At 34.0% G+C, this 15,301-nt stretch overlaps 1 non-coding gene across 1 annotated transcript; it reads left to right on the top strand.

Annotated features, from left to right (window-relative positions):
- The first annotated feature begins 14,606 nt into the window (after window positions 1-14,606).
- TRNAE-CUC (transfer RNA glutamic acid (anticodon CUC)) lies at window positions 14,607-14,679 on the top strand. Its single transcript has one exon. It is a non-coding gene; the product is annotated as a tRNA-Glu (tRNA).
- Window positions 14,680-15,301: the final 622 nt, after the last annotated feature.

Genomic DNA, 15,301 nt, shown 5'->3' with positions numbered 1-15,301 from the left:
CCAATATTCTTGAAAGCAGTTGATGCATCTGGGAAATATAAAAATGCAAAGTATTTAAAGAGGTTGTTTATAGAAGTAATAAAAGAAATGGGTGATCAAAAAGTAGTATAAATCATCACAGACAACGCTCCAGTTTGTAAAAGTACAATATTGAGTTTAAAGAGTAAGTATCCTCATATTTTTTGGACTCCCTGTGTAGCACTCAACTTGAATATGGCTCTCAAGAGCATTTGCAACTCCAAAGAAGAATAAAATTCTCCAACATATACTCTATGTTCATAGAACGAGGAATTAAAGAAAAATGTCAAAAGCATTAGGAATTTTGTTGTCAATCACCATCATGCTAATGCTATATTTAATAGGCATTCTGACCTGAAATTGTTGAAGGTTGTTGAAACACGTTTTGTGTTCATCATTGTGATGGTGAAGAGGATTAAGAAAGTGAAGAATGCTTTGGTTAACATGGTGACTAATGAGAAATAAACATTCTATCATGCTGATGATGTTGTCAAGTCTCAAGAAATTAAGAAATTCATTGTTGATGATGAGTTTTGGGACAGAGTCGTATACTTTCTTTAATTTACGCAACCTATTTAGAAAATGTTGAGAGAAGTTGATAAGGATGATCTCATACTTCACAAAGTTTATGAAATGTGGGATAATATGATTGAAAAATACAAGTTATAGTTTTCAAGCATGAAGGAAAAAAATCTGCATTGGATGATTCAGAATTTTTTAACCATATTCATTCAATTTTAGTCAGAGGATGGGATAAAAACAACACTCTTTTGCATTGCATGACATATTCTCTTAATCCAAAATATTATGCAAAAAAGTGATAGAAAGGTGGTATTGGATGTGTCCCTCCAAATTTAGACCCAGAGCTATCAAGGCATAGAAATATGTATATTAAAAGACTTTATCCAGAATCACATATTTTGAATCAAGTCACATAAGAGTTTGAAAATTTTGCATCTTCGAGATTATATGGACATGCATTACTAGCGGGAGATGAGGAGAATATAGATCCTATCACATGATGGTCAACATTTGGATCAGAAACACCTCTTCTTCAATGTCTTGCATTGAGGCTATCTTAGCCTGCTAGTTCATCATGTTATGAAAGAAATTTTAGCATATATTCTCAAATCCACAACATGAAGAACAACAAACTCACTAGCAAGCGTGTAGAGGATTTAGTATATGTTCATTCTAATCTTCAACTACTTTCACGAACCAATGATAAATATAGGTACTAATTGCTCTCTTAGTTATTTGACTATTTCTTAATTTTTTCATTTAAATATACTTGTGTTTAACATTTTCAAATTGGGTTTGTAATGCAGACAATGATCATCCAAATTTTGGGATGTAAACCCAGAAGAGTGTGATTTAGAGGGAAAGCATAATTTCAACATTATAAACATGGATTTATTTGAGTCTAATCTTCCTTCTTATGATGCATTTGATGATGAAACAAAAAATTATTAGGATCCATTACTTTATTGTTATATACATTGTGAAGGATATACTTTTGGTATGTCATTGTTTTTTTTTTTTTTAGTATACTGTATAATTTACTTTTTTTCTGCTTTACTGATTTGATTGTTTCTATAATATATTTAGGTTGATTTAATTATGGTGTTAGTTTTTATGATATAGAATAGAATTGTAGATTGTTAATTTGATTTATCGCATGCATGATGATGAATTGATTTAATGATATTATGATAATTATTTTTTATTTCATTAGTGTTACATTGCATGCATGATGATGAATTGATTTGTTGATATTATGATAATTATTATTTATTTCATTAGTGTTACTGTTATTAACTATTAAAACTTAAAAATTATATATATATACATAATTTTTTATATTTTTGCCCTCCCGCACCCAAGTTTTTTTAAAGTGCAGCATCATTGCACCCGCATCCATGTGCCATAGGTTAAAATATGTTCTTCTTTATATATTATCTTTTATATATATATAAAAGAACATAATATATATATATGTATATATATGCATATGTACTTTTTTACATATTTATTCTTTGTATGGACATAAGCAAGGCTAGTATTTTTTATTTCTTTTGTATTTTTTTTATTTCTCCCTTTTTATAAAGAGTATTTTGTCATTTGGCTAGAGTAGCTAACCATTGGGATGGTTAGATTAACTAGCCATTAGACCTATCAACATTTAGTTTCTTTTGGCTCTATAAATAGATGTATATGTCCTCTTGTATGTATGCATATTGTTAAGCATTTCAAGTGAAAAAAGTAAACTATTTTTATTTAAATTGCGTTGTGTGAGACTCTTGAGTTTTGTGAATTGATATTTGTGCTCTTTGAGCCTTTGTGAGTTGTTAAGGCATTTCATGCTTACTTTGTAATCTTGTGCTTGGTCACCATTTCATTACAACTTGATGCTTGGGGTTGTCCGGGTGACTAAATCTTGCAGTGTTGCACTGTGGATTTTGTTACTCTTATCCCCTTTATTTTGCAAATAGTTGTACTGTAACATAAATCTTTTCTTGTAAATATTTAAAATTCAAAATTTAAAATTCAAATATATTTTTGAAAGCAAAAAACATAGAAGGATAGAAACAAACGGAAGAAGTTCCTAGTTTAACCACATGAACACAAATGAGACAAAAAAAGGAAAAAAAGAATAGCAAAAGCCTTTATGGAAAAAGGAAGATAAAACAAAAAAAGAGTCTAGCCTCATGTAACTAGACATTTCTAAGCACTAAAGCTATTTTAGCTAGAGAAAATCTTGATGTAGTAGTCATTTTATCAGGTTAGTAAAATATGACATGGAAGAACTATCGATCAAATCTTCTCCTAGGTCTAGCTAGCTTGAGTCATTAAAGGCCAAGGTGTGCCCTCATAAGTTAAGTTGTTCAGCAAAGTTCAAGTGTACTGTTTAATGAAGAACACTTTCAGCAGTTCTCAGCCTGGCACTAACCCAAGCCATTTGTATATCGTCATGCTTTTATGCATAAAATTTGGAAACTCCCGGACTTGCACTACCATCTCTACACATTTAAAAGGCCCCATTTATGGCTTTAAAAACTCATGAAGTCTTTAATTTGCCTTTTAAAACTTGAGAGGTTGTATAAGTTTCTATTGTTCAAGATGAAAAATGTGTCTTATAACATGACAGATTAGACTAGAAACCTCCTAGCTTTGAAGGGGATCCATCTATCTCAAGCTTTGAAGTGGATCCATCTGTCTCAAGTCACTCTCCGCACTCTGTAAATGGGCAAAAAAATAAAAACAGAAACTAGTTTTGTTTTAATTTAACATTCGCAGTGCATCTGATATTTCATCATAATTCCACAATCTGCTGTGCACGCTGGAGTCTAAGAGGTTTTTTTGATGTTTTGTTCGTCTGCTCATGTCTCATATTTGATCACGCACCTGTAATTGACCATTTTTCATTACTAATTTTGATGAGAGACCTATGCAGTAAGGTATTGATTGTTGTAATAGAGAACGATCTATGTAACATGGACACTTCTAAAAGGTAAATGCACCCATATTGCAGATACGTCGATGCGGGTGCGACATTTGGACCCGGCTTCCGCAATGTCAGGTGCAGTCAACGGAATCACAGAATCGGAGTCCATTGCTGTCGGAAACTGGGCGTTAACCCTTACCAAGTCCAATTATATATATATATATATATATATATATATATATATATATATATATATATATATATATATGTGTGTGTGTGTGTGTGTGTGCCCCTGCACCCAGGTATTTTTAAACTGCCATGTCTCACTCTTCACACCCACATCTGGACCCGCACTTATGTGACATTGGGAAAGACAAGAATCTCCCCATGTATGAACTGCATCTTTATAGTGTCCAATAAGAAAGCATGAAATATCCAAAAAATATTTGTTTCACATTTTCATCTAGTACATAACATACTTCCGATCTCATGTAAATACTTATGTTTATGTTGTCTAAGCTCTTCGAATACATCTTCCCACTCTTCTGGAGTTTCTAGATCAGAAAAAAATGGATCATATACCTCAAAATTGTCCATTAGTTTTTACCAAAGGCATGATAAGTGAATAGTTGAAGTGCTTTATTTAGATCCAATCCTACAAGATGGTACATTTCATTGTCATTCAAGCCTTTCAGTCTTTGATAAATTGGATACCTTGACTTGCGTCATGTACACTTGGATCATATTTTAAAGTGTCATGGAGGTCTGATATAAAACAGCTAGCTTCCAAGCTTGAAGTGATTCTGTTATGGATGGCCCTAGCAAGGGTGACCTTCCCCATCCCACTGGTTTGCATTTCATGGGCTTGGACATCTAACAACTTCATCAACTTGGCATTATGTAACTCAAGCCCAAATGGGTACTCTGCCACATCAAGGTGAGTTTATTTAATTCATTTAAACCCTTTTTATCAATAAATTTGATAAGCTTAGCCTAATTCATGGCAAAAGGATATAATAAAAATTATTGGAGGGATATCACTCATAAGATTCAAGGAAAGCAGAAAAGCAAATGCTTACATCTCAGAAGGTCTGAATAGTAGCTTAATCACTTGAAGTGCTTAGTTACATTGTATTCACAATTGATTTGTTAGTTACGTTGCATTCATAATTGATTGATTGTTTGATTCCTTTTTTATTAAGCATTTACAGTACAAACAGGGAAGAAAAACAAAACCTCTTGTTCTCCATCATTCACTAGCTTCTCTTTTTATTTTTTTGTTTCTCTTCCAGAAATTATGACAAATATACTAGATGGAACAGTGAAATTATATGATTAACCATGGCATAAATATATCTTATATATGAGTTTAGTTGTTTTAAGTGCCATATACATCAATTCATGGTTGGTGCTAGCTAAGATTATAAGTTTTGAATTGGAGCTGTCAATTAGGAACAGAACCAAGCCTTATCTACTTAAAGCCTAGTGATGGGTGCACGCAAGTTGCCAAATAAGATTATCAAACAAGCCAGCGACTTGCTTGGTTTCTTCAACAATTTCTAGATCACTTCTTGATCCAACCTGACACTCTACATAGTCTGCCACTTTTATGTGTAAAATTGGTAACAAAGAGGGGCATTTCACTTATTTTTTTAACGGAAAAAGGGGCTTTTCAGTTGATAAGACTATAGTTGGGTCATAAACATTTAGAGCCTCACCTGATCAGATGGAACAATGTTGAACTCACTGACTGAACCTGGCCTGAGTGAAGCCCATTTACAGCCATGCTATGCCAACCTACCCAACTAGGTGTAAAAGAGTTATTGTAGACAAGGGTAAAAATGGTTGGCTTGGTTTGGTGGTATACTGATGCAAAAAGCAATTTTGGGCCTGCCTGAACATGAACTATGAAATTGATGATCAACAAGAAAATGGATAAAATTAATAATTACAGATATCAAATAGGATATCCAACAATCCATAAATCACAAACTTCCAACTAAACTTAAATCCAGTGATCAAGGGAAGAGATGGATGGATCCTTAGAGGAAGAAAAAGTGAATGGTCTCCTTGTAGTTACTAAATGAAGGATTCATTTTCTTATTCTCTTTCTCCTAAATCATAATTTGTGTTCCACACTTTCCTCTCTTTCTATATGCATAGTTCTTATCATTACTAAATTACTGTGCTTTAAGCATTAAACAAACTAAAATTCAGATTTTAATCTAGGATCAACCTAATAGCATATTGAACTATTCACCGTGGGTTACCAGTTTGCTTTAAGCAAAGCCAAACATGTAAATCCACAGAAAAGAAAACAACAAATTCCGTTAATAGTGGCCAGTGATGTAAGTGGTGAACTCCCAGATAGCAACAGAACTGATTAGGCTCCATCACTACTACTGGAGCATTCGAGGCTCAACCTCAAGGGGGCCTTTTAACATCTTGCGTTTTAGATATGAGAATTTGATTTGGTGACGTGCAAACTAGATCCCCAGTTTTTGCAAATAGGAGATCACAAATCCTTGAATCTGAGATACTCAACTATCATGCATTCATGCATCTCTGGTCCAAGCAGAATTTTGTACAACACAGTCTGTTCTTAATTATGCAGACTCCTTGTTTAAGATTACCTATATGAATGTCTAGTGTTAGCACATCTAGAACAAGCTGAGCGTGTAGCTTCGCTAGTTGCTTTGAGTTTTCTGTAAAATCTAAAATGAACCTACTGCCATCAAAATCATGATGCAGATAGTTGTCTTTCTGATCCCTCCCTCTCCATAGGTCCCAACCATGTCAATGTCATTAGCTGCTTCCATGTCCAACTGCTTCACCACATCTACTACACGAGATCCAAATCCAATTGCATCTCTTACATTGCCAAAGATAATTTTATCAAGCAAACTAAGAACACTTTTAATAATAAGTCTGATCAATTTTTCTGCATGACTGTTAGATCACAACATTTTCATATTCACCAATGATTGTGACAAACTATATCACAACGATACTCCAATTTACTCCTGTGTCATGTCCTCATATATACTACAACTAATGAAAAGCTGTACCAGAATGTCATGTCCCATATCCTTTTAGTCAGTTTAATGTGACATAGGTGTCAATCGTAGTCAAAGTATAAGCAATCAAATAATTTTTCCATATGTCATCTTACAGATGATAAGGCATAATATCATTTCATTAATAAATCAGGCTTCTTCCCAGATGCTCAGGTTCAGCTTGCTAAAAGGTAGGCTCAATTTGCTTGACTAAAACATGACCTAACATGAAGCTCAACGAGTACGGGTTTAGTTAAATAAATTAAGCAGCGTCTTGTTTTGTTTGACAAGAAATCTTTGGAATTGATTAAGGCTCTGTTTTGATGTAATAAAGTTTATCATTTTCCAAATACATGTATTGGAATGTATATGGATTGTGTTTTGGTTTAATATGGTTGGGTTAAATGAGTTGATCTCAAACAGACCCCGTAATCTAATACAGGCTTAAATTATAAAGATTCAAGTTAAAACTAAGGAGGCTGACATCACTTCTAATTTGGCTATGCATGAACTCAATTCAAATCTATATGTGGCTTTGGTATATCATATTTAAGTTGATGAAAGTGTCAAATTCGTAAAAATTTGGATAAAGGCTAACCAGATCTATATATGGTCAATGAATTTTCGTGTTTTTTTTTTTTGAAAAAACAACATATAAACCATGTGTTGAATCTAGTTCAACCTATAGATCATAATGGCTTGGTGTTGACCATTAATAGGTTTGTGTTAATCCATGTCAGTCACCTATTATACCAACTGAGTCAATTTTCAACATAATCGCATATGTAAACAACTTTAGTATATATATATATATATATATATATATATATATATATATATATATATATATAGAGAGAGAGAGAGAGAGAGAGATTATATGTTCAAGATAACAGAGATAGTCATCATTCTGCCAACTTATCCAGCTATATGGTGGAGACAAGGAGAAAAGACCCCTCTCATAAAAATAGTGCAAGGACAGAGAAATCTTATCCTCTTCATTGTGCTAATAAACAGAAAGGAGAAAAGAAAAAGTTGATTTTGGCCAACCCAAAATTAGGCTCAGAATCTCTGAGGTCAAACAGACTTAGTCAAGATAAGGTGAGGCTGGGGACATGTTCAGTTCCACTGAACCAATCTTCAGCAGCATCATACTTGCTATGTTTATCTGAGGTTCGAAGACTCAAGTTGTGAATTGGACCCTAACATGATCGTACAAGTGAGTAAAGATGATACCATACTAGAGTTATCAGAATATAACTTACTTTAAGAGTTTTCAATGCTTCCAATGCATCAACTTCATTCTACACTCTGCTACGCATATCAGGGTTTGAAGGGCTCTCTTCCAGAACAATGTCTTCCCTGTCCCGATTTTGATCATGCATTTCAAAGATATTTTTGTAATTGATTTTTATAAGAGATTTGTGTAGTAAGACTTTAACTGATATGGCTGAAAAAAAAAACACAATCTCTCCACATGTGAACTGCATTTTCTTTACCCTTTCTGATTAGAAAACATGAAACATCCAAAAATATTTGGTTTTCTGTTTCATCCAGTCCATCATAACTTATTTTCAACTTCACAAGGATATCTTTATGCTGAACTTGCACTAGTTTCTCTGAATCATTCCATTCCTCTAGAGTTTTCAGATCAAAGAAAAGTGAGCCAAATACTTCAAGAGTTAAGGGAAGTCCGTCTGTTGTCGGAATGACCTTCTTAGATGAATGAGCATGTAACACCCTGGGACTTTGAGAGTCCAAGTTTGGTTGGTATTACTTCATAGAGGAAAAGAGTACAAAGTTCACACAGAGAAATAAGGCTAAACATGTTTTTTATTATCATTCAATAAGTCACTTTCTTTCATAATGTTCATCATTCATAATAAAAAAAATAACAAATACATTATTTTTCAATGACATGAAAGTAAAAACTATCAAATACTTTGTCGAAAAAGAAGTTGATCAAGTTTTGTCTGTACTAGTGTGCCTAGAACCTACAATTATAATTAAACAAGAAAGTGAGTCTAAAACCCAGTAAAAAATAATTATAAGCAAATAAACACTTAAACTTACAACTGTAGTGAGCTCTAAGCCCTTAGTTTGAGTTTAATTTTTGACACACCACACAAGTTTGTATGTTTTAATTACCCCTCATTCACTCTCTTAAACACTTTATTCACATCAAACTAATCCTATGTCGGTTAAACCAATCATAGTCTTATATGTGTTGGCCAGACAATGAACCATACACTCCCAATGGTTCCCGGACCACCAGGCACTACAAAGAAACAAAAAGAAAACCCCGTCAGTAGCTAGCCATGAGGTCAGGATCAATCTCAATCTCGATATGGTTCATGCTATATCCTAACCATGATGGTTTTCAACCATCCATGGTCGTCTGGAGTCCCAAAACACTGTGTGAAGTGTAACCCTAAGTCATAGGCTAAGTTAACCACATGAACTCACATTCTCAAACTTGTATTTCACTCATTCTCTCACAAGTGATATCGTGAAATGATCACGAGAGATCTCATTCTTTAATCTCAATATCACATTAGGGCTCACATTGATCTCATAATAAGCATGCAACGATGTAGGGTCTCCACATCATTAAATCATCGATGACCCACTCTCCATGGTGGATGCACTCTAGCTACAAACCAGGTTGCTGCTTTTAGAAATTTAAGGGGTTATGCATGCTAATCTCAAAATATCCATTCATACAACATAAATAGAATAAAAATGAGACTCAAGTCTAAACACAATCTCATTAAATGCATGTTATTAGCAATTTATCATATAGATATGCTATCACAAAATAATCTTTCTAACATGCATGACATACAATAACTAACATGTATTCTATAATTAACATGTGTATACAATCATCTCATAATATCATGCATTGTCAATTTATGCATATCATATTCACACTTAAACTGTCATACTAATCATGTTAATTCACAACAATAACATGCAATATAAAAATGTTTATTCACATCTAAAATTACTTATAATATCCCTTACCTTGAGTGTGAATACCGTGCTCTAGTCACAATCGAGTCTCAAGATGCTCTGACAGTAGAATCTGGTCATTATATAAGTATTTTTGTATTAATTCACATAATCTCTTATGTTTTAACAAACTTACCAAAATACTCCTCTTAAATTGACTCGTGAGACCTTAATTTTTGTATCATTAATTTTACCAAAACTAATGATCAAGTAGAGTCCTCAATACGATACGAGTCCAACGCAGTAAACCTCACTCAATTCTAAGTTCGAGGTGCAAAGTTATATTTATTTTACAAAAAAGAATCTCGAGTACACCTAAGGGTATTTTGGTCATTTGGGTTTTATTCTTAAAATTCAAAATTAATCCCAACCTGATTCAGGTCCAATATTGATCTGGATCTAAAGTTGTCTTACTAGATCAAGATCCAAAACTCATCTAGATCCAGAACTGTCTGACTGGATCAGGAACAACCTGATTGGGTCTAGACCCAGTTTTGGTCTGGATCTAGAATTGATCCAATCAAATCCAATTTTGATTTGAATTCATAACTGATCCAAACCAGATCCAGTTCTGTTCTAAATCCAGAATAGTCGATTTAGACTCAGATCTCTTTGGATCTGATTCTATTGTGATATATCCAGATTGACTGGATCTAGATTTGGTCTAGTCCATATCCAATCAAAATGGATCTAAGATTTTGTTAGACTGAACCGGTTTAGTCTGACCCGGTTTGGTTCGGTCTGAACCGATTTAACCTGGACCAGTTCGGCCAGAACCTGTATGACCAATTTTTTTTTTTATAGAACTCTGTGGTTCGGACAAAACCAGCCTCTTTTTTTTCTTAAAGCCAGCTCGGTTTGGGTCGTGCCCAGACCGACCCGGTTTGGTTCGGGTCACACCCAAACCGAGCTGGTCCCCCTGTAAAAACCTAAAAGCGGAAGGGGCTCTGCCCTTTTCATTTTTACAAATGCAAAGGATCGGCCGCTGCCAACCCTCTCCCTCCTTCCTCCCTTTGGCAAAGGGGTCGGCCACCGGTGTCGGCTTACCATTCCTCTCTCTCTCTCATAAACCTCTATTTTTTTTTGTTTAACAGAAGCTCACCGGTAGCCATGGATGTCAGCCCCCCTTTGTCGAGAACAAAAAGGAGAAAACGAAGAAGTAGAAGAAATGGAGGCTTACCTTGTCGCCAACACTGAAATCTGGTAAGTGCCCTATAAATTTTTTATTTTTTTTCTTCTCTGTCGCTTCCCTTCTCCCTCTACCTTTCGCTTGGTGCGAGGTGGGGGGGGGGGGGGTGCATGAGGGCCTCACCCCTCCCTCGGATTGTGGGGGGTGAGGTTTACCGAAGAGTCGGTTCCCCCAAATGGGGAACCATATCTCTTTTTTTTTAAAGCTCATCCCCTCCAATGAAATCGTTGGAGGGGGTTTACAGAGCATACACATCTGACGGCTTCTCTCTGCCAAAGGCATGGTAACTGAACACTTCAATTGATTGGTCAAGATACTTCAAGATGATATATCTCATGTTTATGGAGTTTATGCACATTGAGTACATGTTTGTTTCTTGTCATGATTATGATTATGCTTTTTCTAGAAAACCAATTTCTGCTACCAACCAGTGCATTAAGTTGCTTGTCATCATCAACATCATCCAGAATGACAAGAACTCTCTTGTTGTGAATCCTTTTTCGAATGATGGTGATCCCTTGATTGATGTCATTGATCGTTGTACACCTACAATGTCACGGATCAACTGATTTAGCAGGAAAACAATCCCTTTGAATTATTTTGCTACTTCCCTAACATCTGAAATGAAGTTGCAAGCTTCAAAACTTGAAGATATCTTGTTAAAGACAACCTTATCAAGTGTTGTTTTGCCTGCACAACCCATGCCTTGAATTCCTACCATTCGAACATCATCTGGTTCGATCTACAAAATCTCTATCACATCTTTTATACGAGAATCAAGCCCAACTGGGTATTTGGCCGTATATAAGAGTCTTATTTATTTCATTTACAACCTTCTTAACAATGAACTGGATAAGCTTCTTCTCGTTTATGTGGAAAGAAAGCAAACATTGGTGAATATTTCAGCCATGAACAAACAATCACATAATCAATATAATACATTTTTAGAACAAAGAAAAAATTATGCTTCTCCAATAATTTTCACATAATTACAAGAGTTGATGCATTTTCTCTTACTAATAATAATGAATCTCATCATGGATGTTTGTGTGCCAAACCTTACCATGCCCTCTGATGACCAGCATGCATCTTAGAAGAGGATATTGCTCACTCTATCAAGCTACCATGGAAATTTAAGAAAGAAAGAGTGGATTATGAGACATAACCATCAGCCTCATTTTTGACATCGTATCCCAGTTGGAATATGTATAGGATCCAACATGATGTGACTCAATTAGACATGAGTACATCATGGGAAGGCATATAGGGAGTTACCGAGTAGTTATTTCAACTGCAAAACATTGATATCCACCTGTTAATGAAATTTTAAGTGTCTTCATCCTTTATCTACCTAAGATATAGAGTTGGCCGATCATTGGCAGAACATCTAGCTTATACCGAAATCACTCAATGAATAGGTACATGAGGGTCTAGAACTATATGATCTGATGGACATCAAAAATTGCAAACCAGTACAAGGCCTCTCCTTTAAAACTTCTCAAGAACCATAAGATCATGGCCTAGTCATTATTGAGATAGTCAGAACAGGTATCTAGGAACAGGGTGACATGAGTCTGGGGATTTTCTTCTCTATTGAATTTCATGAACTTCAAAGAGATGAGACCCAAAGGTTCAGTATCCTGGCCAGAGTTACTGATCATGCATATAATTCATGGTTTATTAACATTAAAATATGCATGATTTTATAAAATAATGTTTCAAAAACCCAATTTTATGATAGTTTTTGAGTAAATGTGATAAAATGATTTAAAAATAGAAAATGCATGAAAAATAGTTTTATTTTACATTTTTATACATATTTTAGTTTTTGTTATATTCATAGTAGTTTTGTTTTAGTTTTCAGTTAAAAATAAAATAAAAAATAGAGAAAATAGTTTTTAAAATCATTTTAAATGTTTGTTTTTTTTTAGAAAAGAAAAAAATTATATATAAATATAAATAGTTAGAATAGTTTTTTTTAGTTTCTTTTTAAATAAGTTTTAATTTTTAATTTTTGAACACTTTCTAATAAACTAGTTTTCATAGTTTTTTTTTGTTTTTTTTTAAATTGAAAAAAATAATAAACAAAACCGGCTTGAACCGGTTTGCAGTTTTAAAAATGAAAAAAAAATCTGTTTCAAACCGGTTCCAGCCGGTTTGAACTCTTTTAAAACCCCAAAAAAACGCAAAAATCGGGGTCTTCTTCTGTACGCATTTCCCTCTTTCCTAACCCCTCCCCTCCACCTCATTCTTCTCTTCTTCTTCTCCTTCTCCCTATTTCTCTTTCTCGTTTCAGGTGGAGGTGCCTTCAATCCGGAGATGGTGTACAGGAGGGGGCCAACTCTTTCCTAACCCTTCTAAGGTTCACGGTGAGTTTTCAGAACTTCTTCTTCTTCTTCTTTAGAACTTCTTCTTCTTCTTCTTTAGAACTTCTTCTTCTTCTTTTTCTTCTTCTTCTTCTTCATCTTCTTCAGATCTTTTTCTTGTTGCTGCTAACTTTAAAACCAAAATAAAAAGAGAAAAATTGAAAAACAGAAAAAAATATATCTGCAAAAGAGTTCCGGTGATCAACAGAGATCTGTCGGGAAATCGGCTGAATTTCTGCCAGAATCCCCTGCGTTAGCTCAGCCTGCTGGAGTTTGATTGACCGATTGCTGGAGTTTGATTGACCGGATGCCTGAATCAATTCACGGATTGGCAGAAATGTTTTAATATCTGTTTTAATTGCAGATTAATGAAATATGTGTCGATTAAATGTGAGAATAACTAGATCATCTACTATTTGATATTTTTCGGTGACTGAATATGAGAATTCGATCTACTGACCGATCGAATGCTTAATGTTGATCGACTGAATGACTAGATCGACTCCAGTTGGTTAAAATGTTGTTGAAGCAATGATCTAACTGAAGATCATTGGAATGCCAATCGATTGAATGTCAATGATCGGAGTATCTGAATTTGGATCGGCTGCTTATAGATCTCCGGCAAGTGTGGTTTCATTAATTTCTTGTGAATATTGTGGTTTCATTAATTTCTTGTGAATTTTGTTTGACAGTTGATTAGTTGATCTGTGGCATCAATTGGATGCTTTGTTCTTGAATATTTGATGTTAGTTTCTGAAGATGTTAGTTTCTAAGAAATCAATCGGATGGTTTGTGAAGGCCTAATTTCTAAAGATGATTAGTTTCTTTGTAAGAATATTTGATCAAATGAATACGTTTCTTTCTGAGCATTGATTTTTGAACTCTTTCTAAAATACTAATCTCTTGACTGACCGACTGATCGGAATATTGATTGACCATCTGATTACTGAGAAATATTTGAATGCTGATTTCGGTCTGATTTCCAGCATATTATCTGTTTGCTCCATGAATATTATTGTTGATCATATGTTAATAGCTAATTAGTAACTGCATTTACTTAGTATTTGAAGTTAGGTTCAATTAGTGGATTTGAAATAATTAGCAGTGGTAATTGTTTCATAATTAGATTAGTTCGCTAATTAGCAGTTAGTATTACTTAGTTAAGAAAATATTGTTAGTTTTTTATATTACAATTAGTCTTAAAATTTCTTAATGAATTGTCATTTCAGTATTAACATTTAGTTAGTTAATTTTTGTTTTTCTTTCGTGAAATGCTCGTGTTCATTGAATTTGTGCAGGATAGCACAGGAGTGGAGCGGAAGTGATTACATGACACGAAGTACGAATAGTAGAGCTTTTTTTTTTACTTTTTAGTTTAGAATTAGGAATTTAATTGGGTTTGTAAATATTGCTTTTTACGCCCTCTGTGAAGGGTATTCATTTGTTGTAATAGATAGTTGTTTTTACTTTACTCGTACATTTTACATTTCATAATACGGCCTCTGTGAAAGGTATTCATTTCCGTTGTAGTCTAGTTGGTTAGGATACTCGGCTCTCACCCGAGAGACCCGGGTTCAAGTCCCGGCAACGGAACCAAAAAATTTGATGTCTTCTTTTAAATCGTTGTAATTTCAAAAATATTTTTATATGAAAATCATGTGAAAACCAGACATCAAATAATAAAAACCGGTTCTCACTAGTGGATGAGACCGGGTCGAACTCAGGGAACGGGAATATTTCGTATTCAAGCAAACAAATCTAAACTATTCTTTATTGCCGTATTATGAAATGTAAAATGTACGAGTAAAGTAAAAACAACTATCTATTACAACAAATGAATACCCTTCACATAGGGCGTAAAAAGCAATATTTACAAACCCAATTAAATTCCTAATTCTAAACTAAAAAGTAAAAAAAAAGCTCTACTCTTCGTACTTCGTGTCATGTAATCACTTCCGCTCCACTCCTGTGCTATCCTGCATAAATTCAATGAACACGAGCAGTACACGAAAGAAAAACAAAAATTAACTAACTAAATGTTAATACTGAAATGACAATTCATTAAGAAATTTTAAGACTAATTGTAATATAAAAAACTAACAATATTTTCTTAACTAAGTAATACTAACTGCTAATTAGCGAACTAATCTAATTATGAAACAATTACCACTGCTAATTATTTCAAATCCACTAATTGAACCTAACTTCAAATACT

This window comes from Nuphar pumila, chromosome 15 (genome assembly GCF_984573655.1).
Source record: "Nuphar pumila chromosome 15, dmNupPumi1.hap1.1, whole genome shotgun sequence".
In the NCBI taxonomy this organism is placed as follows: Eukaryota; Viridiplantae; Streptophyta; class Magnoliopsida; order Nymphaeales; family Nymphaeaceae; genus Nuphar; species Nuphar pumila.
The sequence above is the reverse complement of the archived record's forward strand: the minus strand, read 5'-3'. Positions and strand labels throughout refer to the sequence as shown.